This window comes from Centruroides vittatus, unplaced genomic scaffold, assembly GCF_030686945.1.
Source record: "Centruroides vittatus isolate TY-2023 unplaced genomic scaffold, ASM3068694v2 contig_7, whole genome shotgun sequence".
NCBI classification, from domain to species: Eukaryota; Metazoa; Arthropoda; class Arachnida; order Scorpiones; family Buthidae; genus Centruroides; species Centruroides vittatus.
In genome coordinates, this window is record NW_027122442.1 from 3,724,555 (window position 1) to 3,748,558 (window position 24,004).

At 29.1% G+C, this 24,004-nt stretch overlaps 1 protein-coding gene and 1 long non-coding RNA gene across 5 annotated transcripts in view; both read left to right on the forward strand.

The window, feature by feature from the left end:
• The window catches only part of LOC136980490 (INO80 complex subunit D-like), a 104,905-nt gene that overhangs the window by 39,126 nt on the left and 41,775 nt on the right, over positions 1–24,004 (forward strand). The window contains exons 3-5 of one of the 4 annotated variants that reach the window (XM_067276615.1): positions 9,335–9,539; positions 12,331–12,440; positions 18,631–18,722. The gene's annotated coding sequence lies outside the window, so the exon portion shown is untranslated. The remainder of the gene's footprint in view (positions 1–9,334; positions 9,540–12,330; positions 12,441–18,630; positions 18,723–24,004) is intronic. The other 3 variants (XM_067276617.1, XM_067276616.1, XM_067276618.1) reach the window with 3 other exon arrangements.
• On the forward strand, positions 1,087–2,351 carry LOC136980438 (uncharacterized). The gene is made up of 2 exons (XR_010881554.1): positions 1,087–1,221; positions 1,444–2,351. It is a non-coding gene; the product is annotated as an uncharacterized lncRNA (long non-coding RNA).

A 24,004-nucleotide genomic window follows, 5' to 3' on the forward strand; every position in this document is an offset into this window, starting at 1 on the left:
TTGTTGAGTTGTGAGAGCTTAATTCCAATGAACCATATAGCAGTACTGGCAGGAACACAAGTTTCAAGTAGGACCACCCATTTCAATAGGGTCTATGAGGTCAAATGAAGCAGAGATAGATCCACGAGCAGTGTCTGATCCAAATTATGTGACTGCTAAACAGCATTTTTCCTTTTATCCTTATATCTTTTCTAATGGCACATGTCCAAAGGACATGTGCTATATAATATACAGTACATATATTCCATATGTAAAAATAAATAAATCATTAAAGAAGTAACAAATTAAAGTTATTTTTTTAAATATGTCACAACACACACACAGTGCCTTAAACAATAGTAAATATTTCATTATATAAAACCAAAATATGTAATATAACTGGTTTGGTGTAAAGATGTGTTCTTGTGTAAATTATCAGATTCTATTTGGAATACCCTCTTCAGAGTAGGTTCTGATGGCAATTGTGAGTATGCTTTAATGTTTTGTATAATTCATTTTTGCATCTTGTTTCTTGTGAACACAAAAAGGGATGCCACATAAAGTAAAAGTATCTGCCATGCTTTTCCATGCTTCCTCTCATTTTTTTCTTTTCTGCTCTATAACTGAGAGTAGGTTGAATCTTACCATTCTTCATGTTTGCTTTCAAGTGCAGATACTTGGTGCTGTTCAAATGATTTTTTATAGTCAACTTCTTGTAATCAATGTATTTCATGTATATACTGCACTAAAGACTTCCTTTGTCACTTCAAAACCTTTTTTGGGATATTATAAAAGTTGGAACAATAGACAACTTTATTTTTTTTCATTTTCAACTACCTTATCCTGATACATAAGAATATGCAAACTTAACGGGACATTCCAATTTTCAACGTGAGTGCTTAGTGTTGAAGTCAACAATTTGACGTCATCAATGACGTTCCAACTTCGTACGAAGTGCTTAGTTCCCATAATTCCATTTTCAGCAAGATGGAGGACAAGTGTATCATTTTTTCTGCTGTTACAGCATTTTGCAATATTTTTAATGACAACGTGATGATTTCATACAAAAGGAAAATGAAACACGAAGACGACAACAAACTGCTACATGTATATGTGGCAGCTATGGAAGAAAACATAGAGAGAAAGAAGGCCAAAATAATAGGATATGTAGGAGAGATAGTTCCTTTATATTCCATGGAAGATTTTAAATCTCACTTTCATTTGAGTCGTTCAACAGTTGAGGTATGTAAAAGTGCTTAAATTATAATTATCTGTTTAGTTTGTCAAATATTTTACTGTAATTATTTTCACAAAGGATAGAAGCATTTAATTTTAAAAAATTTAATTGTTTCAAAACTTTAAAAAATATATATATAATTTTACTTAAAATATTTCATTTATGTGGCAAATGAAACGATATTTAAGCAACAATCATCATTTTAAGAAATTTTATTTTTATGTCAGCATTTGATGCAGATGATTATTTCAGAGCCTACTAAAAGAAAGCCAGCAATGAAAAGAGAAGATTCCTTATTATTGTTATGGTTGACTGGCAACCAAGAATCTTTTCGAGATGTTGCTGACAGATTCGGCATTGGACAGGGTCATGCCCACAGAGAATTTGCTTCATTCTGTAAGGATATAATGCAAATAGCAGAGAGAGTTATCCAGTGGCCCACAGGAGAAGAAATTGAAAAAACTGTTAAAGAATTTAATGAACTGAGAGGGTGAAACAGTTTTCCTGGAATTTTAGGCTGTATTGATGGAACTCATATTCCATTTACAGCCCCTAAAAATGAAAAGGTTGCACATTTCAACAGAAAAAATTTCACTTCTGTCATTCTACAGGCTGTATGTGATGCAAAATTAAAATTTATAGATGTCTTTGCTGGTTGGCCAGGCTCATCAAATGATTCCAGAGTTTTCCAAAGAAGTCCTCTCTTTCTAAAAATGAAACATAATCCCGAGATGATTTCAGAAAATTATCATTTATTAGGTGATAATGCATATCCATTATCCAAAAAATTATTAATTCCTTATTGTGATAATGGATAATGGATAAACAATATTAAAAAATATTACAATAAAATTCTTAGTTCAACTAGAATTGTTATTGAACAAGCATTTGGACAATTATTTGGCAGATTTAGAAGGCTAAAACATCTACATATGTTTTAAAGGGATTTGATTCCAGAAGTGATTATTACTGGCTGTGTATTGCATAATTTGTGCATTTTATACAATGATATACCTCCAGATGCTTGTGCTATAAATGATAATTTTCAAAACAGTTCTGAGAATTTTGGAGAAGAGTATCAAGATGGAATTAGCAAAAGAGAGAAAATTGCTAATAAAATATATGCCAATCATAATGGTTAAAAAATATCTACTTTTATTTTTTTTTTCTATTAATACATTAAAATCAAGTTTGTAATTATTATTGTCTGCTATTATGTTGTGAATTTTTAATCACAATGATACCATGTTCATCTGCATTTATAATATATAATTTAAAAAAAATTTTATTAAATATTTGAACCAGTTTCAGGAAAAGTATTAATCATGTATTTAACATTGTGTTATTACTTTCAGTTATTTGTAATTGTGAATTACATAATCTAATAAACTTCATTATTGAGAGTGCTTTGATTTTTGAATAGATGTATTTTGGTAAATCTTAAATACATTTATGAGTCATCAAAACAGAAAACATTTTATTAAAATATTCGAACATTTTACATTTTATTTCCTGTCAATTTTAACAAAACATCTGTTAATTTTTCCATGGCTTTTAATTTTTCTTTCTCTATTTTTTTAAAATCATTCCATTGTTGTTATTCAACCTCTTCTTTTCTTTTGTCTTCTATTATGTTTTCTTCTAAATAATTTCTAAACCACAATGATGGTTTATCATCAGTTCTTTTCTTTTTTTGTTGTCTTTCAGTGGTTTCTGCTTTCCTTTAGGAATTCGATGTACTGGGAGAAGAAATTAAATTTTCATTTTCATTTTCATTTTCATATGATTGGAAATTGTTTTCAGAGGTACGTGGCAGAGAACTTTGAAGGTAACTACTGGAGATTCACATTCAACCTATTTTCATAAACTTCATGAAATTTATGGAAGTACTCCCATTTTATGGCACCACCACCAGACTCTTTTGATCTGTCTACATTTTTCCTGTAGGTACACATTAAATTTCGCCACTTAGCATGGCATTCCATGGACTGAAATGTGTACTTACTTTGAGGCAGTCAGAAATCTTCTGCCATAATTTGGATTTTTGAATCGGTTTCAGGAATTCTTCCTCCATTTCTAATCTTGTGTCTGTTAGTAGTAGTGTTGCTTGGCAAGTCCATTTATTAGCTTAAAAATTAAAAAACAAAATCTTTATTTTGCATTTTTTTATAGTTTGCTATAATTTATTATTTACACAAAATCTTTAACATGATATCTGATATAATATACATAATACTGCATACCGTTTTGGTATTGTCAAGAAAATTTTTTTGAACTATTACATTTTTAAAAAGAATTAATAATTATAAATTTCAACAGAATGTTTCATTCATTCATTAAAATAAATATCAAAAAATTAATTTATGAACACTTATTCTAATAAATGTATATTGTCTATATTTAATATAAAGCTGCTATCTATGTTTATTTGTCCAATTTGAATTGCATTAATTAAAAGAAAATCTCAATATATAATAATTACAAAGTATCCTTACTGTATATTATTATTTAATATATACTTACCAATTTTTTTTGTTTTAGAAAGTTGTAAAGATTGTACATTTGTTTCTGATCTTTTAGATGTTGATTGTTCTATCATTGAATATATATGTAAAAAATTAAATAGAGGAATTTCATTAAAATTTATAAAAACAATAATTATCTATTTGGTTAAATACAACATTCAATTTGTTATTAATATAAAATATTTACAGTACCTGTAGATGCTGAACGCTTCTGATTCTCAAATCAAAGTCTATTTATATATGCGAGTAAATAATTGTGATTTGACAAAAACAATGAAAAATAAATTTATTGCTTGCTTGAAATGATATTCAATTTTTTAAAACCTTACCTTCCGTCATCATTTTTGCTGTATTTTCATCAACCACAAAGTAATATGTTTTGTCATCCACAGTAATGTGCATTGCCTGCATTGTTGCCGTTTTTCATTCAAATGTCACTCCAATTACCCATAATTCATTGGAAAGTAGCAGTCAACATATCTGTTGAGTGCTGAGTGCGTTGAGTCAGTGCTACCTCAATGTTAAAAAAGGAACAAATTTTAACGAACGTTGAGATCAGCGCTGAGTCAGCATTGAAAATTGGAATGTCCAGTAATAAATAGTAAAGGTACAGTAGAACATCAATTATCCGACTTGATTGGGGACTGGGGTTGGTCAGATAACTGAAAAAATGGATAACCGAAAAGTATGAAAAAATACATTGTTAGTATAGTGTATTAGTATATTAGTATATCCCATGTAATAAGCATATTAGTATATTGCTATTAACCTACTTTGCATTGAATTTTCATTGATGTTAAGCCTAACAAAATTTTTTTTAAATAATAATCATCGTTAAATTATTTCTTTATTTTGCACAAAATAAATACAGAAATAAAGAAAAAATAGAAAATTAAGCCTGGTTTAAATACTGGCCTCCCTTCCATGGTCGAGCCAGTGTTTCCAGCTAAAACATGCAAAAATTTAACAAAAATAATATTAAACTAGCCAAATATAGCCAAACATAGCCAAATATTGTAGCGCCACATCACTAGCGGACATTTGAATTTGCCGACTAGAATGCGGTTGGTTAACCGATGTGATGGTTGATCGGGGGTCAGATAAACGATGCTCTACTGTATAAAGTAATATATTGAAAGAAAGGCTATATGAACCAAATATATCTTAACTGAATGAGAAAGTCAATTCTTAATCCTGCACAAAATGTTAATAAACAACAATAAGTTCTGGAGATATATGTAGATGCCCATGTGAAATGACTAATACTTATACTGCCGTTATCCTCAGGTTGCCAACTCAGAATTTCAAAAAGTATTAAATTTGGCTCCAGAAAACAACAAAATATTTTTAATGAAAAAATAAAATGAATTTAGTACATTTTCATGCATTTTTGGTTAAACTAGTCAAAAAAATCCACTAAATTTGCAACTGTAACTACTACTTAAACATGTGCATGAAAATGTCCTTTCATGGTTTTATATATAGTTTTTTTGCCACTAGATGATATTTACAAATAAAAATAATGATTGTATCCACTTGAAGATAAAATTATGCATTTTTATTTATTTTAAAGAAAAAAATTATATATTTTTTAATGCTTTTAGTGGATAATTATGTTTTCTGTTTTTAATGTCTTTCAAGTCATTCCAAAACACATAAGTGTTTCATAGTAAATATGATTATACATTGAAAAAGTATTGTAAATAAGCATTATGCATTTTATGCTTTTTTCATTAATTATTATTGTTATTATTATTATGTTGGGTTTAGTGAGTTAAACTCAGTTGACACCGATTGTTGTGTACTACAGCAGACCAGAGTCAAAGCATAGCCACCAAAACAAGACAAAAATTAAATAAGTGTGTCTGTATTCAGGAATTTCCTAACAATATGACATGTACTCAATATAATGGCCTTCTGTAGTGTGATGTATGTGTTTCTATTCAATTGTAATGTGCCCAGGCTTTTGTGTAGTGTGTGTGGTATGACACCTGTAGAGGAGAGAACAGCAGGTACAATAAGCACTCTATCCATCCTCCACAGATGGGCAAGTTTTGTGTACTTGCTGACTTTTTCAGTGCACGTGTTTTGTATATTGTGAGTGTTTAGAATGGATGTCTATAATGTATGTGATTTTATTGTGTTTGTCAATGAGTGTGATGTCTGGTCTGTTGTGGTAAATTGTTTTATCTGTGATTATGGCTGTCATAGTATGTTTTGTGCATTTTGTTTTCCAATACTGTCTATGCAGAGTCGTAACTAGGATTTTGGACGCCTATGGCCAAGAATAAAAATGGCGCCTTTTTAATTTTTATTATTAAAAAAAATAATTTTATTTGAAAAAAATGCTATTGTAAAAATATTATCTAATGACATTCAAAATACTATGTAAATATAAATATAAAAATTTTTTTGTTATTAATTTTGAATACATATTATTCCGAAACCTTCTCGTTGGCACCTTTATTAAATCGGCGCCTATGGCGGGGGCCACATTGGCCATACCTTAGTTATGGCTCTGTATCTATGGAATGTATTTGTAGTATGGTTTATGTATGTCTACTAATTTGTGTTTGTTTGCAAGCTCTTGGTGTATTATATTTGCTACTTGATTATGTTTATGTAAATAATCTGTCTGTGCCAACAGCTTATAACCAGAATTGATGTGTTGTATAGTTTCTGACATGATATGACATTTTCTGCATGTGTCATTTGTGAGTGTTGTATCTTTGAGCACTTTTATAATTTTTCAAAAATATTTCAATTTGTTCTATATTCCTCCACATGCCTTGCATAATTTGAAAAAGTTCGTTCAAAAACCGAATTTTTGAAAATTAATCATTTTCAATTTCTTTTTCATCTGAAGATAGTAGCTGTAAGCTGTTAAAGGTACCAGCAAGTATGTCTTAATTACAAATCGTGTTTGTAATGCTGCAATACTGAGGTGTCAATTATTTTATTTCATTGTTGGCATGAAGTGTTTTTTTATGATAATAATGAGGAGCTTTCAGGCAAATGGAAAGAAAGTATCATTTGCCCCATCCACCAAAAAAAAAGCAAAGAGCTATGCAGTACCTACAGGGGAATATCATTATTGAATACAACATACAAAGTACTGTTGATACTACTACTTAAATGGCTAACACTTTATATAGAGAATGTCTTAAGAGACTATCAGTGTGAGTTTAGACAGAGTTGGTCAACCATTGACCAGATATTTACCCTACGACAGTTGCTGGAAAAGAAATATGAGTACAAGCAGGATGTGCATCAACTCTATGTAAACTTCACTAAAGCATATGACAGTATCGCAAAGAACTGTGGCAAATAATGGCTGTACAGGGATATACATTTCAAGTGTATGTATACATTAAGAATAGTAATAAAATATATTGGATGATATTCTCACTTGCTTAGTCATTGTCATTCAGAAAAAATGTGGATGTTAACATCAGGAATTGAAAGATACATTATGTAGTTTTCTAAATTTATAAAGTATATCTGGATTAATCAATATTATAACCCAATCCACAATTTGTGAGAAAAAATTTGATGTTGATTCTAAAAAATTTTCAAGAAATATTTTTACAAGAATCTGGTGTCAGGGGAACTTTCAATCAATTTATATGTTTGTGAGCAGAGAAGAGCCTCAAAGGAAAGGTTGACTCTGCTCATGTTAATTGTGTTCTTTGTTGTGAATGATGTGCGAAGGAATCAAATTTTTTATTTGTATTTAGTCTTCAATTTTTTTAAAGAGATAATTCAGACTATTAATGCATAAACTGACGATTTTTATTACAAAATTTACTGTGGAAAAAATAATGGTATAAAAATTAGAAATAGTTTTCACCTTCTAAATTTGAAAAAAACTTACCAAGATTAAATGAAAATACAGGTATCCCTTGTATAACACAGTAGTTATGTTCCAAAAAAGTGCCATGTAATGCAAATCTGTGCTATACGAAACAAAGGACTAATGCAAAACATGGGGTTATGTTACAGAAGTTAGCAAAAGTATACTATTCTTTTTCATTGCTTTAATAAACATATTTCTATTAAGCAATCAACAATTTATTTCCAATCAATAATTAACTAAGATTCATAATTAAAAGTACTGTATTATGTATTAATGTTAATTTTAGTTAAACAAGGCATTTTCTTTTTACAAAGTATTGTCGTCAAATCAGCTTTTTTGTTGATGTTAATCAGAAGTATTAGCAACATTTTTATATTTTTTATGGATTGACAAAATAAAAATATGTCATTAATCGAAAAATTGTTCTAGCAGGTTGCATTTGTTCAATCAAGTACCAAGTAACTTTTTTCCAGAATTTGTGTTCAAGTACTGAGATACTGCATATTTTGTTTGTCATTTTATGAATGATTGCTTACCTACAGTTAAAAAAAAGTTTAATAGCACTTATCTAAAATGTTTAAATAAAAGCTTTACTAAATATGAAGATTAATCTAAGAAGTCTTTTTATGAATAAATTTGAAGTTTGTTGCATAATTTGTATAATTTTACAACGATCCTATATTCCCTGCACAAGTTCCTCACTTATCGACTAGTTCGCTTAACAAAGTAGTGGTCGGAACGGAACTCGATCGTAAAGTGAGGAGTACCTGTACCAGTGACGTGGCTCTAATGGCCGGATGGCCGAGCGGTCAAGGTGGCAGCCTACCGCTCTGGGGAACCCAGAATCGAATTCGAGCAGGTCGAATAATCCCCAGGAATTTTTCGGGAGGTGGTCCATTCGGATATGTCATGCCCTGTCCCTCACCACCCGGTCGCCCCATTGTGGGCCTGGCCGAACCCATAATGGGCCTACTAAAAGAGGCCCTCTTAGTGCCCACAGGACGGAAAGAGTTAAAAAAAAAAGTGACCTGGCTCTGCAAATTTAAGAAAACTAATCAGAAAAAACAGTCTTTTTCACAGGTGAAAAATAGACTGTTTTTTTTTTTTTTATTTTAGACATTTTACATACTAAAGCTTTTATGTAAGGTTTGTTTATTGTTTAAAAGTGATAAAAACTAAAACTTGTGGGATTAGATTACAAAACTGAAACCAAGTGGAGGGGTGATGTAAACACATTTTCTGTAAATTATGAATGGTTGCATAAGTGTTGAAGCAATTGTCTGGGACTACTTGCAATGGAGCACAAATTTACATGGAATTTTATTTTATCTGATGTCTGCTGATATGTGATCCCTGTGTAAAATAGGCCATACTATATTATTTATCATTTGCTGTTAATACAACAAATTATTGAAAAATTTTTATGTCCAATTAATAAATGAAAATGAAGTCATTAAATAACTTAATAGTCAATTAGCATGGTTGTCATAATTTTACATATCATTAAATATGTATTGTAATTATTGAATTTAGCCTTTATCTTGTTAGTCTTTCACAAATTTTGAAATTGCTTCTTGATCTAATGTATATTTTAAGTGGTTCATTGTAAAATTTAAAATTATTAATTAACTAACCATTTATCTGCAGTCAGAAAAAGTATGATAATTTTTTATCTAGAAATATGATATGTATCTGTTGTCCATATAATTCTGAATATATTTTTAATTATTTTGATAGATTTATATTAAAACTGAAGTTTTGCAATGCTCTCTGGCTAATGCAACATGGCACTCTATGGGATGTGGATCATAGTATGGAAACTACTAATTTAGTTTTCTAGTTTGAGATGCAGATTAGTATTTATGAATGTTTACTATTATCAACATGCTCCTTCTTTGTATTTTAAAGCAACAATTTGAAAATGGAAAAGAAGACAAAAAATGTAAGTTTAATGGATTGAATGGGATGAATTTATTAAATTTTTTAAAGTATTGTTTGCTTTCTATAATGTGGTATATATATGATTCTAAAATTAATGTTATGAAATGTCACATAGTAAAAATAACTGGGCCTATAAAGAAAATAGGATTAGTGACGTAACATTTAAAATTTGTTCAGTTTTTCAAAACATTGTTTCTTCAAACTTCTTCTCGGTATTAACACTGATGAATCAAAATTTAAAATATGGAAGTAATATCATTGAAATAACAAAAAAAAACTAATTTAAAATAATTTATAAACATCTCAATCACGAGAGATTAAAAAATCTAACAATCATCAGTATTGGTATACCAATAATGTTAGTTGTTAGATTTTACAAATACCTTTGTTTTAAATTAATATATCTTTATTTTCACAAAACACACTAAAAATACAGACTAGTTGATTGATATAAATATTTAGTTCTGTTTGTGTTCTTTAGAACACAAGAACTAATACTTGTATAAAAAATTTATATTATATATTCAAACTTTTAGGATTTTACAATTCAAAATAAACTAAGATCTGTATAACAAACACAAATAAACCAAAGTCCAGTTGAATGCATGAAGAAATCTAAAAATGATGAACAAACATTCTCAATAGCTTTTAGTTATCATCATCAGGTTAAGAAAAAACAATGTTAGAAAATTGAACAAAACATTGAGTGTCAATTTTAAATAACGATAAGGTACCATCTGATTGGATGGTGATGTAGTTAATTATAACACGATCTTAAATAAAGATCCCTAGGCCTGGTGATGTTAGTACCTTTATAATTAATTGCCACATTTTTCTTAGAATCTTTATATATTTTCATTATCTTGAGGTGTTTGCAAAATGGAGGCTCTCTGGCTGAATACACTAATCAGGTCTCATGGAGGTGTGCTTAGATCTGATGTTCCATGACCAAGAGGACTAAAAGTGGTGGTGTTGAGTCCTTTATTTATAGATGCTAGGTGTTCCTTTAAATGTTGACCTGAAGGGTGGGCAGTAACACCAGTGTATTCCAATTGTTGATTGAGAGTACATAGAAACCTCACTTAATGAGCACTTCTCAAAATGAGTAATTCACATAATGAGCAAAGCAAATTATAAAAAACTGACTCACTTAATGTGTGACATTTCACATACCAAATGAAGAGGAGAGGGGGAAGTCTTGGATTGTGCACATGCTACATCAGTCTGTGTTTAGTACTCATTCCGCTAGTATCTTAGTGTTGCTTATGATCACACATTTTTCTGAACTTGTGTTCAGATATATTACATATAAACATCAACAATCATAGCCCATTATATAATAAACATGTCAAATGATATGCCAAATTCTTGGGCTATGTAAAGGCTATAATTAAATATTAGAAATTATTGTATTTAAATTTTTTTTTGTTTTCTGCAAATGGAATTTGCATTCTAGGCTGGTTCATTCTGTGCTAGAAGAAAAGATGATGATGATTCATGCTTCTTAACAATGTATATTGTATAATTTTCTTTGAATAAACATTATACATGAAATATTTGAGTATTTTTTTCATCATGGAATGCATTATAGTATTTTACATTTATTTATATGGGAAAAATTGTTTCACTTTATGAGTAACGTTCTGGAACAAATTATGCTTGTTAAGCGTTGTTCCACTGTATGACCAAGATTGTGTAAATCCCTGGTAGTAGGTATTTGTACTGGTCCTTAGAATTTCTTGGAAACAGATATACTGTGGATTACATTTAAAAGCTACAGATATGTTGTTGGCTCTTGCTATTTCTATGTACAGTACATTCATTTCAAATGTTGGTTATCTTACTGACTATGTTGATTGTATAGTTTTTCCTTGTTGCTGTGGTTAGAAGCATGCAAGGAATAGAAACTGACGAGGCCCTTGATTATCCTGTGATGGTAACCATGTTGATTAGTGATACTGTAGATATGTTTGAGCTCCTGAGCCCTGTCTTTGTGTGAGATGTGAGATAAAGACTCATCTAACCAGGCTAAACCACTGTTTTAAATGTGAAGTAATCATGGGAAGCTGCTAGGATGTAAATGGAAGAGTGTAAAGGTTTTCTGTAGACAGAAGTGGAAATATTACTTTCCAGAATGGAGATATTGAGGTCCAGGAAGTGTACTGAAGTGTGTGCAAACTTTTGATGTATAATGTTTGCTGTTTAGTTATGTTGATATAAATAATCAGTTTGTGCTAAAAGCTTGCAACTCAATGTGATCTATTGCATAGTTTGATGCACGATATAGCATTTTATACAAATGTCATCAGTATGTGATGTAAATTGCACATTAATGTTTTATAATATTTATTTTAATAATATTTCAATAATAGTTTCTATTTAATTTTTTGTGACCTAAATTATTTAGAATTATTTTGTTGCATGTATCATTTTAACAAGTTTATACTTTAGATTTGAAATTTTCAGTATTCTAATGATAATGTTTTGATGACTTTTGCTTTGGTTTTTCTAAATCTGAAGAAGTTTGAATTGTTTCATATATATATATAATTTTTTATTATTTAATATTTTAGATTATATAATTTAAAATATTAAATAATAAAAAATATTAAATTTGAACGCTGATAAATTTTTCTATTAATGTCAAAGGTAATTTTTATTGTTTCTAATATAGTTATTGTTTTAAGTTGCTAAATAATTTTAAGTGAGTTTTTCCACAATATTTATAATGTTTAGATAAAACATTTTACGGTAAATTTAAGGGAAAAATAATTACTTCTTATTCTTTTCAGGATATATAGTCACATTTTGAAAAATATAATATACATTTCTTTTAATTGGCTGTATGTGCAATATGCTTTATGGATGAATGTTTTAAAACAAAATGAAAAATACAAAATAGGTAAGATAAACTGACTTTTTATAAGTTGTTTTAGTGTTTTTAATATAAAGTTTTAACTAAATAGTATAACTTTTAATACATCAAAGTATTTACATATTAAAATATAATAAAATAACTGAACAATGGGCAAATAAAAGGCAGAGTATAAATTGATTGTTTTAGTGACGTATTTTATCTTACATTTTAAATATTTGTTGCAGCATTTTGGTTACAAAAATTTAAAGTATATAGTCATTTTGATTCTTTCAATATTGATAGCAGGAGACAAGATAGAGAGAAACTAGATGGAAGTTGAAGTGCTTAGGATCATTTTTATTATTTAGTATTTTGTAGAAAATTTCAATAGTTAGATTATTTGAAAGACCATTGATTAAATAGCAAATGGTTACAGTTTTTGTTGTTAATCATTAGTGAATTATTTGGTCTTAACTGTTAAAAATCATAGAAAAATATTTGATTTTTTTCTCTGAAGCTTGCAACATCTATAAAATGCATTGTTTTTGGAATAGTTGTAATTGGATGGTGTTATTTAACACTACTTATTGAATATTTCACTTTCAAAATATTATTCCATCACCTATGCCCTACACATTCTCACACCAGTACCAATGAAAATAAAATATAGACTGTCTATTCTTTTGAAAATAAATATCCACTATCCCATGCAAACAGTAATTATTAATTATAAGATTCAATTTTGAATATGTGCAAATCAGTATAGAAAATCCTTTATATTCTGAACTCTAATGTGAGTCTCATTAATACCCCCAGTAGAAAAAGCCTGCTTTATTGGATTTGTTAGCACCATAACTGGATTTAAGTTGAGTAGACAAGAGTTTCCTTTTCTGATGAATTCAGATTTGGCTTTTGAGTGATTATTAATATTTTTTTGATTGGAGAGAATTGTGAGTACATTATTTTTCTTCTTGCAAGGAAATTAAATCATTATGGAAATAATAATTTAATAGTTTGGAAAAGGGATTATATTCAATGGGACATACTGATTTGCACATATTCAAAATTGAATCTTATAATTGATAATTACTGTTTGGGATAGTGGATATTTATTTTCAACAGAATAGACAGTCTAATTTTATTTTCATGGATAATGGTGTGAGAATGTGTAGGGCATAAGTGATGGAATAATATTTTGAAAGTGAAATATTCAATAAGTATTGTTAAATAACTCCATCAACTGGATAAGATTACAGAAATACACAATAAAAACCAAAACTCCAGTTTAAAATCATTAATTTTATGAAAGATAATGTAACCTGAAGATGATTGCTTGTATTTTTTTATTAAATTTATATTTTTCAATTGGAATTTTGGTTTTCATTGTGTATTTCTTCAATAAATAGTGTTTAGTTTACTCTCTTATTTCTGAGATTTTCTTGGAAAAATTATAGTAGTCTATATGACTTTGATGTAATTAGCTGAGCTAATCATTGTATCTTTAACAATTGGTGAAGTTTAACTAATGCTAACATCTTTGACTAGAGCTAATGTAATGGATTATGTTCATGAGTTAATAGACTATCTACAGGATAGTCTATTAACTCAAGTTGAAGATGCTAGTGTTATTTAAACTTCACCCACTGTTAAAGGTACATTGATTAACTTATCTGAGTAAGCACAGTGACTAGTTCATCTTTATTTGTTATAATCTTCCAGTAGCTAAAGCCCAGTTGTTTTGATAAATGAGTTCTGTGACTAATTGTATTAAGTTTGCTTATTCAGGGAACTAATCAGCTTTGTATAATCTTTATATATGAAAAGAATAATGACATACCATCCTATTTTTTTAATTACGTTTTTTCATTTCCAACACCGGTAAGTGGTTCCTGTACATGTGGTTTATTGTTTTAATTGTTAAATATAAAGAATATTTGTCTAATTTTTTTCAATAACTATTAGCATAGTTTCAAATTTCATGAAACTTCATACATTCTAATTAGACAAAGACATTGCTAAGCTGAGGGAACTGAAGAAGTTTTTTGTAGATACATTTTGTAAAAATTTAAAAAATATTTATTTTATATTTGAATGTTTGAATTGTAAATAGCTAATGATGGCTGCTTACATTATGGTTGCTTTAATCCTGTAGTATGTTTGTCTCTAAATTTCATAAAATCTGGTATTTTTGTTTATATCTTTTTATTTATTACTATACACCATCTTCATAATAGAAGAATTGATTTATTCATATACTTTTAAAATTAAATGTCAATTAATTTTTTTAGACATTTGATTAATGTTTAATATTCTTTAAAATTGTGTAAGATTTTCAAAAATTTTAATTAGGTTTAAGATTTACTATATATTTGTGATTATTATTTTTGAAGTATATTTCATTTGATTGCTTTTTATAAGTTATATAAACAATATGTTTGTTATAAATGCTGTTCAGATATGCCAAGTAATTTAGTTGAATGGTTAGTAGCCACTTACTATTAAACAGTTTAGCCCATAAAAAGTGTCTGGATTAGTACAGTTCAACATGCAGCAAGCTTCAAGATGGACAGATGTTGATGTATTTGTACAGCACTGAATACAAGAGAGAGCATTACAAGGGATTACAACAAATTAAGCTTTCCTCTTTAACACAAAAAAATTTCTAAATTTATTTATTTGAACTTTAACATTTTAACGTGTTTTTAAAAACATTTGCATTGGCAAATGTGATTTATTGGACTGTCTTCAATACAATTGTTGTGCATTTGTTAATAAAAACATACTAAGCATTTATGTATATTTAATTTTTGAGTTAGTCTTCTTATGTGTACTTTTTGAGCTGCTGCTGACTGACTAATACTATAGGAAATATTGAACTAATAAACTTAACTAAAAACAATCCTGTTTGGACATGTTTGGTTGGTTAATGACAGTGGGAGCAATTTCTACTTGACCAAGAAAAATAGAATTGAATGGATTTACTAAATTAAATGATTTCACTAAACTATTTGATAAATTTCACTTTTCATACATGGTAAGTTACTAAATTCAGCAATTTGACTGAATTATGAATTACTGAATATGTTTGAACAGGCCTTAATAGAGTGTAAAAAATTAATAGAGAATTAAGTTCAGGAGCTTTTGCATTTTAATTTGTTTGTTTTTAGGGATCTTTAGAAGAATATACAATGTCATTATCATGACTTGAGTTATAAATGACTGTTCTCATGGAAACAAATGATAGATAAAGTTCTTTATTAAGGATTTCTATGTACAAATGTTTAAAAGTTTACATAAGAAATAAAACTCTTTACAAGCTCATTCATATGTTTGTCATTAGGGTGCAGTTGTCATTATGCAAATTGTTATTATTGTTAGTAATGATAAAACAAATGGTGACAATAAGTCATTTATTATTTAGTAGAAGCTGGAGTAAAATATGGGTGAAGCCTATATATGAGTACTATTTTAATTAATTGGTTAAAAATTTCACTAAATATAGTCTCAATTTTTGAAGTAAATATAATTTGTGTATTGTTTAATGACTATGGATCATTCTTGAAGGCACATATTGCTCCTGAAAGTTTTAGTCTTTCATTTATCATGTTGATTAACTTTGAAAGAAACACAAATTATCTGTTTAATAAAAAGTAATAAACATTACAGATGGTTACTAGTCCAATCTTCTCTGCTTGCCATGTCCAATCACCAGGAACAACTATTTCCATTGCAGAGACAACCTTTCTTTAGAGGCTATGCCTCTGCACAAATATGCAAAACAGTTTAAAATGTCCACAGGTGACAATCCCAACACAATTAAAAATATAATTTTCTTTGTAGAAATGGGCAATGGAAATAGTTGTTCCTGGTGATTGGACATGGCAAGCAGAGAAGATTGGACTAGTATCCATCTGTAATGTTTATTACTTTTTATTAAATTGTAATTCTGCCAGCCCATTTTTACAAACAAATTATCTGTGCTTGGAACTTATGCTTTGCATGACTCATTTTGAATGCATTTGAATAATTATATGCATAAATTATAAGAATAGTAAACTGACTATAAAACATGTCAAACCTGTTCATGTCCCCATAATTAATGCAGGTGAAAGTTCTATTGGTTTTATCTATTTCTAAGGTCTTAATAGTTCTAATGAATACTATATTATTTATGTATTTGATGTATTATATTTACTACTCAACAAAAGTATATACACAATTCACATACATAAACAAGAGCATTCTATATGCACAAGCGAACATAAACATTTATTTATATTTTTTATATATAATGTGTTTTTTTGCTTATTTGTTATGGTTTTATTTCTATTTGCTGATGGTTAATCAAGATTTCATTACAATGTATAAAAACATCTTTTTCACAGGGTTTTTTCTAACAGATTGGTTGAACGTGGTGAGGGAGTTCAATTGTAACAGTTCTTAAATGAATATTGAATTTTTGATTTTGTAACTGTTTCAATATGATTTTTGTGTTAATTGCTAAATTTTGGAATACAGTAATACCTTGGTTTTTGTTGACTTTGCTTATCGGCGGTTTTGGTTTTCGTCAATTTTTTTCGCGAAAAATTTGTTTCGGTTTTTGTCGATTGCCTTGGATTTCAACGACATGCTCAAGTGATCTCGCTGCTAATTTTGTGAAAACAAAGGACAACCCATGCGTTTTCCGGCACAGTATGGCGTTGTTTCTTGTTGTGTGAACATTACCCCACGACGGCCTACCATTGACCAATGGTTCCATCCCCTGAACACTGGGAGTTTGGTTGTGGGTTTGCACTTCGCCAGGGCAGACTGGCCACATGAAGTTTTCTGGGTTTTCTCCATGTCTGTAACACTGAATAGGAGCCAGTTACCCTTAAACAGATTTCCCAAAGGCATTATTTCCCTCGATATGACTATCATAAACACATACAACTACTATTACATGACAATTACATCACACTTTTCCATGGGGCGATATAGGCTAGAAGCTCGTGTCCAATTAGCTTCTACAAGACAAGACATTACCCCGCGTGTCTAGCCGAACAATTCCATTGCTTTCATCTTAATGCTTTTATCTTTACGCTAATTGGTCTTTTATGTTAATTTTTTATTGCTTTTAGTATTTAACGCTATATTAATTCTCTATAAAATGTGTTTTTGGTATGTATTTTGGAGTGTCTAGAACGAATTAATTGGATTTACATTGATTCATATGGAAATAATTGCCTCGGTTTTCGTTGGTTTCAGATTTCACTGATTGTTTTTGGATGGATTATCGACAAAAACTGAGGTATCACTGTATTTTTATTGAGATAAATTAATTTCAAAAAACTGTTGTAACAATTATTATAGTTGTGATTGCATTTTTTTGGAAACTGCACTTGAAATAAACCACAGTACTACTACTACACAGACCTTTAACATGTATTAAATCTTAATTTCTCAAACATTTTCAGTCATACTAAACAACCTTCTTTCAGGAAAGAAAGAAATCAATTTGAATTTAAAAAGAATGATAGCTGGAATGTCTTCCGGAACAGGATAATTTTGGATATTGAATGTTTAAATTGAAATTGGTTTTTTTCTGTCCTTAAGAAGGTTGTTTAAAATGATTGAAAATGTTTGAGAATTAAATTTGAACTGCATGTAGTACTGTGTAGTAGTAGTATTGTAGTACAGTCTGTGAAGTAATACTGTAGTTCTGATTAATATGCAGATTTATTGCATTGATGCTACAGACTACGAACAAGCATTTATTAGTGACTACAAAAAATTTAAATAGTGTTTGTAGATTATTAGGAAATACTTAAATAAATGGTTTGTTTGGTAACATTAAAGTATCAATGTGATTTTTAACCATCTTTAGATGTTAAAACTTAAAAATGTAGTAAGTATAATTAAACTGAACAAAATTTATTAATAGTTTGGAAGTGTTGTCGTATTACATGCATGCAGTTCAGGGTAGGGTTTCTTTATTAATAGTTATTTAGAAATTATAGGTTAATGTTATTAATAGTGCTCATTAATGAATTTTTTCAGTTTAATTATCTATCTTAGATCTTTAGTTTGTAAAACTTCCAAGAAAATTAAAAATGATTTATTTTATTACCAGAAAAATATTTTTGAAACTGAGCTCATTCAATTACTGAAGATTATCTTCCTTTCCATTGTTTTATATGCATAATAATGAATGATAGCTTAATGGCTAAATATAATTAATTTTTTTACTGTGCAGCTCGTGTTTTGAAGTTGCAACCCGAATGTGGCCCGCCAGTGCCAAAAGGTTGCCGATCCCTGATCAAATTAAACGAGTTGGAGAAAGCTTTGGTAAAGTAGCTACATTGAATTCTTTTAAATTTATTTAAAAATTAATATTATTATAATAACATCTTAACAAGAATATTTTTCTGTTGAATTAAGTATTCTAATAAAGAAAACTTATAAAGTAACATCAATACAAATCTACTAAATCAATGTTTCTCCTTTTAATTTTGCTATTTGCTGATTGAATTGTTGAGCAAATTAATCAGTTTGATTACTATTGATATTTTTATACTTTTTGTTACTGTAGCTACTTTTTCTCTACATTTAAAAAATTTTTTAGTAAAAACATTAAAATTTCATGTTTTGATTAGTATAGTTTAATATAGATAATCTACAGGTTATTTGAATTTAAAAGTTAGTTTGAAAAATGATGCAGGTTATGAATCACATTCATTATGATTTATGTTAACTTTTTTTAAACAAAAAACAACTACAGTGGAACTTTGCTTAACGAGCACCTCGCACAACGAGTATTTCGCATAACGAGCAAAACAAATTGTAAAAGTTTGCCTGGCTTAACGAGCGATGTTTTGCATAACGAGTGATGAGGAGAGGGAAAATCCCGAATTGTGCGCATGCGGCATGCTCCATCAGTCTGTGTTTAGCACTTGTTCAGCTAGCATCTTAGTGTCGTTTGTGATCACATATTTTTCCAAATTTGTGTTCATGCATATTACTTATAGACATCAACAACCATAGCCCATTATATAATAAACATGCCAAACGATATGCCAAATTCTTGGGTCATTAAATTTACTGACCGATTCCAAATTAAATTTTAGAAACGTCTGAATTAAAAATTAACTATTTATAATAATTAAATTTAATACGAGATGGAAACATAACTGCTTACCTCTAGTCAAATTAATTAATTTCTAATATTTAATTATAGCCTTTACATAACCCAAGAATTTGGCATATCATTCGGAGTGTTTATCAAACATATTAGCTGTAATTTTTTTTTCCTGCAAATCGAATTCTGATTTCAGGATGGTTCATTCGGCGCTAGAAGAAAAGATGATGATGATGATGATTCATGCTCCTGAACAGTGTATACTGTACAATTTTTTTTTGAGTAAACGTTATACATAAAACATTTGAGCATTTTTTCAGCATAGAACGCATTATTATATTTTACATTAATTTCTGTGGGAAAAATTGTTTCGCTTAATGAGTGTTTCGCATTATGAGTAAGACTCTGGAACGAATTATGCAAGTTAAGCGAGGTTCCACTGTATTATTTTACCAGTTTATTTCAAATAACTTTGATATTTCTTTTGATATAACTAACAGTATTGATTTTCTGAAGATTTCATTTCATGCCTTCATTAGTTAGTTATTGGTAGAAGTGTGTTTTAGATATTATTTATTATATGTATAAATAATTTATCTAAAAGTAATGCATACCCATTTTAATTATAATCGAATAAAATGTTATTTTTCCTTGAACATCACAAATATGTGATATGAGAAAATTAAAATTATGTTGCTAAGAAATGCCTTCCTATCAGCTGTATTAAAACAGAAGTGGTCACTAGTGAAGTTGTAAGACCTTGTCTCATTACCAATCTTCTGTTTTGTTGTAAGTGTAAAACATGTTTTGTGAATACCAAATGTAAAATATCATTAGTTTTTGGTAACTTTATGATATGTTCATGTTCTTAGCCAAAATTTTTATCCATCTGTATTTGAAAATTCCAGTTTATTTTTTTACTCATTTTAACATTTATTTTGTGATTGTACTGTCTTGTTTCATTGGAGGACATACTTTTTGCAAGGATTCCAACAAATCATTGCTGCTACTTTGTAATGCCATTTAAGATAGTTGGTTTGTGCAATTTTATTATAGCAGCCTATGAAGCTATTCAGTGATTGCTTTACTCTCTTATTATATGATTTGTTAATTCATTTTTTAATTGCATTTATTTCTAGTACTTTTTAAAAAATACAGAATAACCAAACCTAGCAAAACAATAAATTTTTTAATCGAAAACAAACATTTTCAATCACTTTTAGTGACCATCTTTAGTTTTAGACCTAGGAACAACTTATAACAAAATTTAGAACAATATTTACAAATTTGAACTAGATGGAACATTTATTTGATTGGTTATTGCCATGCTCACAGTATTAGTCATTCATATATCAATGAAATTTTTATGTTATTTCAAATAAAGATTTCCATTGGTGATATTATGTCAACTTTAAAATTTATAGTCCCTGCATTTTTACTGGCTTTATATATTTTCATCTTTCCAGGTGCTGTAGATAGGCTTTTTCCTGTATTAGTTGCACATTATCTACATGGACCTAAATCTGATTGTCAGTTGCAAATACTGTCAACATCATTGTTGAAAGGTCCTTCCTTACTGAGTCTTCATGTTCCTTTAATTGTATGTTTAAGGAATGTGCCATGGTTCCAATATATTGTAACTTTTTTCCTACTCTATTATCTGTTAATAAGATGGAATAGATTGTTTCACTTTTCTGAGTCTTTAGTATTTCTGAGTAAAGTGTAGATGGAAGGATTTCACTTGTACTTTATCTTGGATTTATTGAGCTCAGCTGTTTTGTTGTGGATGGTTGTCAGTTTGATATATTAAAAGATTCCTTCTGGTTTTCTTTAGTTGGCAATTGATGGCAATTGATGTTGATGGATTAAGCCTCCAATGGTTTTTGTGCCCCAATTCATCTTATATAATTTAGTTCCTTTTGCCTGTCCTCTATACTGGAAGAATGCATAAAGGCCCCTTTTGACTAGTGCTCAGAATATTACTGTTTTGAAGGAAATGGGTTATTTGAATCCTCTGGTATGAATAGGGAGGGGCCTGTATGTAGGTTTATGGAATATGTTGGTGTAGATATGGTCATCCCACCAGGTCAAGAGTATGTCCAGGAGGTGGATATTGTTATAGCTTTCTTGTTCTTCCCACAGAGTCCAAATGAGTTTTAAATTGTGTTAAGAATTCAATGTTCCTAACATTTGCATCCCCAAATGTTAGGAACATTGTGTACATATTGAAGATATGACACCATGTGTTATTTGAATGGCAATAAAGCTTGTTTTTCTAGTTGATAAACTAAAAGCTCATATAAGGTGCCCAAAATTGGATTACCCGTGGGGACACTAGTTTCTTGTAGTTATGTTACATTTTCAGATTTAAAGAAAGAAGAATGGCATATAATTCTAACCAATGAAAAAATGCTTTAGTGGTGTTTGCGAAAGTCCTGAATATTATTAAATAGGAAGTTGCATAGCTCACAAAAGTTTTGTTAAAGTCATACTTGTTAGAAAGGGCTTTATTTTTTCAATGTTTCCTTGATGTTGTCAATTGTACTTTTTAGTATACTTCCTTTGTTCCTTTGGTAGTCAGTAATTCTAAATTTTCTCTTTGTTTTTTTTATGTATTTTTAATAAGCCTCTCTTTTCCTGCTCTAACTGTTTGTTTAATCTGCAATAAGTCCTTGTCTTCCTTTATAGTGCAAAAGAAGTTGGTGTCTCTTTTTGAATGTAGGAAATGATTGTTATTATTTTTACGTTATTCAGTCTAAAGTATCCAGTTCAATCTAGATCCAGTGAGTTATGCCACCAGTGTAAAGTACAAGTACTATTTTGATAACATTGCTTTGATTGTATTTCTATCATGTGACTTTGATTTTAAAACTTTCCTTATTTGCCTAATTTATTCTTTGCTTATGTTGCTTGATTTCATTATGTTTTGATACATTTTGGTTGTAAGATATCTTAAGTATTTGTAGCTATTCATAGTTGGTGAGTTCTTAATTTCACTGTTATTGAGCATTTTTGTACTTTTATTAGTTGCTAGCTGTCCTCTGTCACCAAATTTGCTTATTTAGTCCAAATTCCATTGCAATATCATTACTAAAGACTGACAGTGTTCAGCATAGATTTGATTTCAGCTGATGATTTTCCAGAGTTTCAAATTGTCTATTTACAAAAGATAGAACAACTTTGTTGATGTTCATGAAGTTTGGTAGCCTTGCCTAGTTTTTTCAAAGTCATTGGCAGTGGAATCATTGATATAATGATTCTGCTGTCAATAATTATTAAATAAGTGTTATTCTCATTTCCTATTTCATCTTGATAATTATCACTGCTGTAGCACTGTACATGAGCTGATTCACACAATTATAACATCCCAATTTTTCAGAAGCCTTAATCAAATCATTATTAAGGCCTGTATCAGATCCTTCATGACAAGTTTCAATTGTGTAATCTTTTTCAATTTTATTATTTATTCATGTGTTTAATGATTTTCTATTTTAGCTTTTTATATGTTTGAATCAGTCAGTCTGTATTTTTTTAGTGTAGGTATGGTAGACTGATGCAAAATGTCTTATTTTTGAACAGTAGGGATATACAGTATTTTCTTATAAGCAAGACATTTGAAATAATGTGTTTCAAATGTTGAAAAACATAATTTACACATTGATGTGGTGTTGAAAATAAAAATTTTGCTTTTTTCTTGGGGTTTATTAGGTAAATCTTAATGAATCTAAACTCATTTTTTAACTGTTAACATAAGTCTCCATAATTATCTTGTGATATAACATTTGCTTGCTGTTTGACTGTTCATTGGCATGACACACAAATAGTTGCCGCTAGTGTTGTCTTTAGATCTGAAAGCAAATATTTTTGAAGAGGCTTAGCATGTATTTCTACAACTGTGATTTATCTCTGTCCAGATGATCAGAATAAGTACTGTAACCACAAACCTTAACTGTATGCTTCAGTTCTGCCAAATATTTGTCAATCATTTGATCTATTTATTGTACACATGAATGAGATTGAAATAAATAATAAATTTCATTTTTGTAAGATTGAAAGTTAGCATCAAATTTATCTAAAATGACATCTATGGTATTTTTTAAATATTCTATTAATTTTTTTCAAGTTTGTTTTGGTATTTATTATTATTCTTATAAATTACTTTTGAATTAGTCCAGTCAAAGACAGAAAGATTTATTCCATGCTATTAAGGAATTTTTGTACTAAATGACAAGTTCAGGGAATTATAGATTTTTGCATGTGGTGGATTGTATATTTTTAGTACTTAAATATTGGAGATTCTTTGCCAGTGATTCTTATATGATTTCCTATAGCACAAAGGAGATTAGTATGACAAAAACTGTTTTGCTGTCAGGTTTGTTGAATTTTTGATACTTAGACATTTTTTCCAATTTTGTTATTTTTCAGAATTCTGAAATAATAGAATTGCAATATCAATGACAGATGTAGTTTTAGAAGTTTGTTAACATAATTT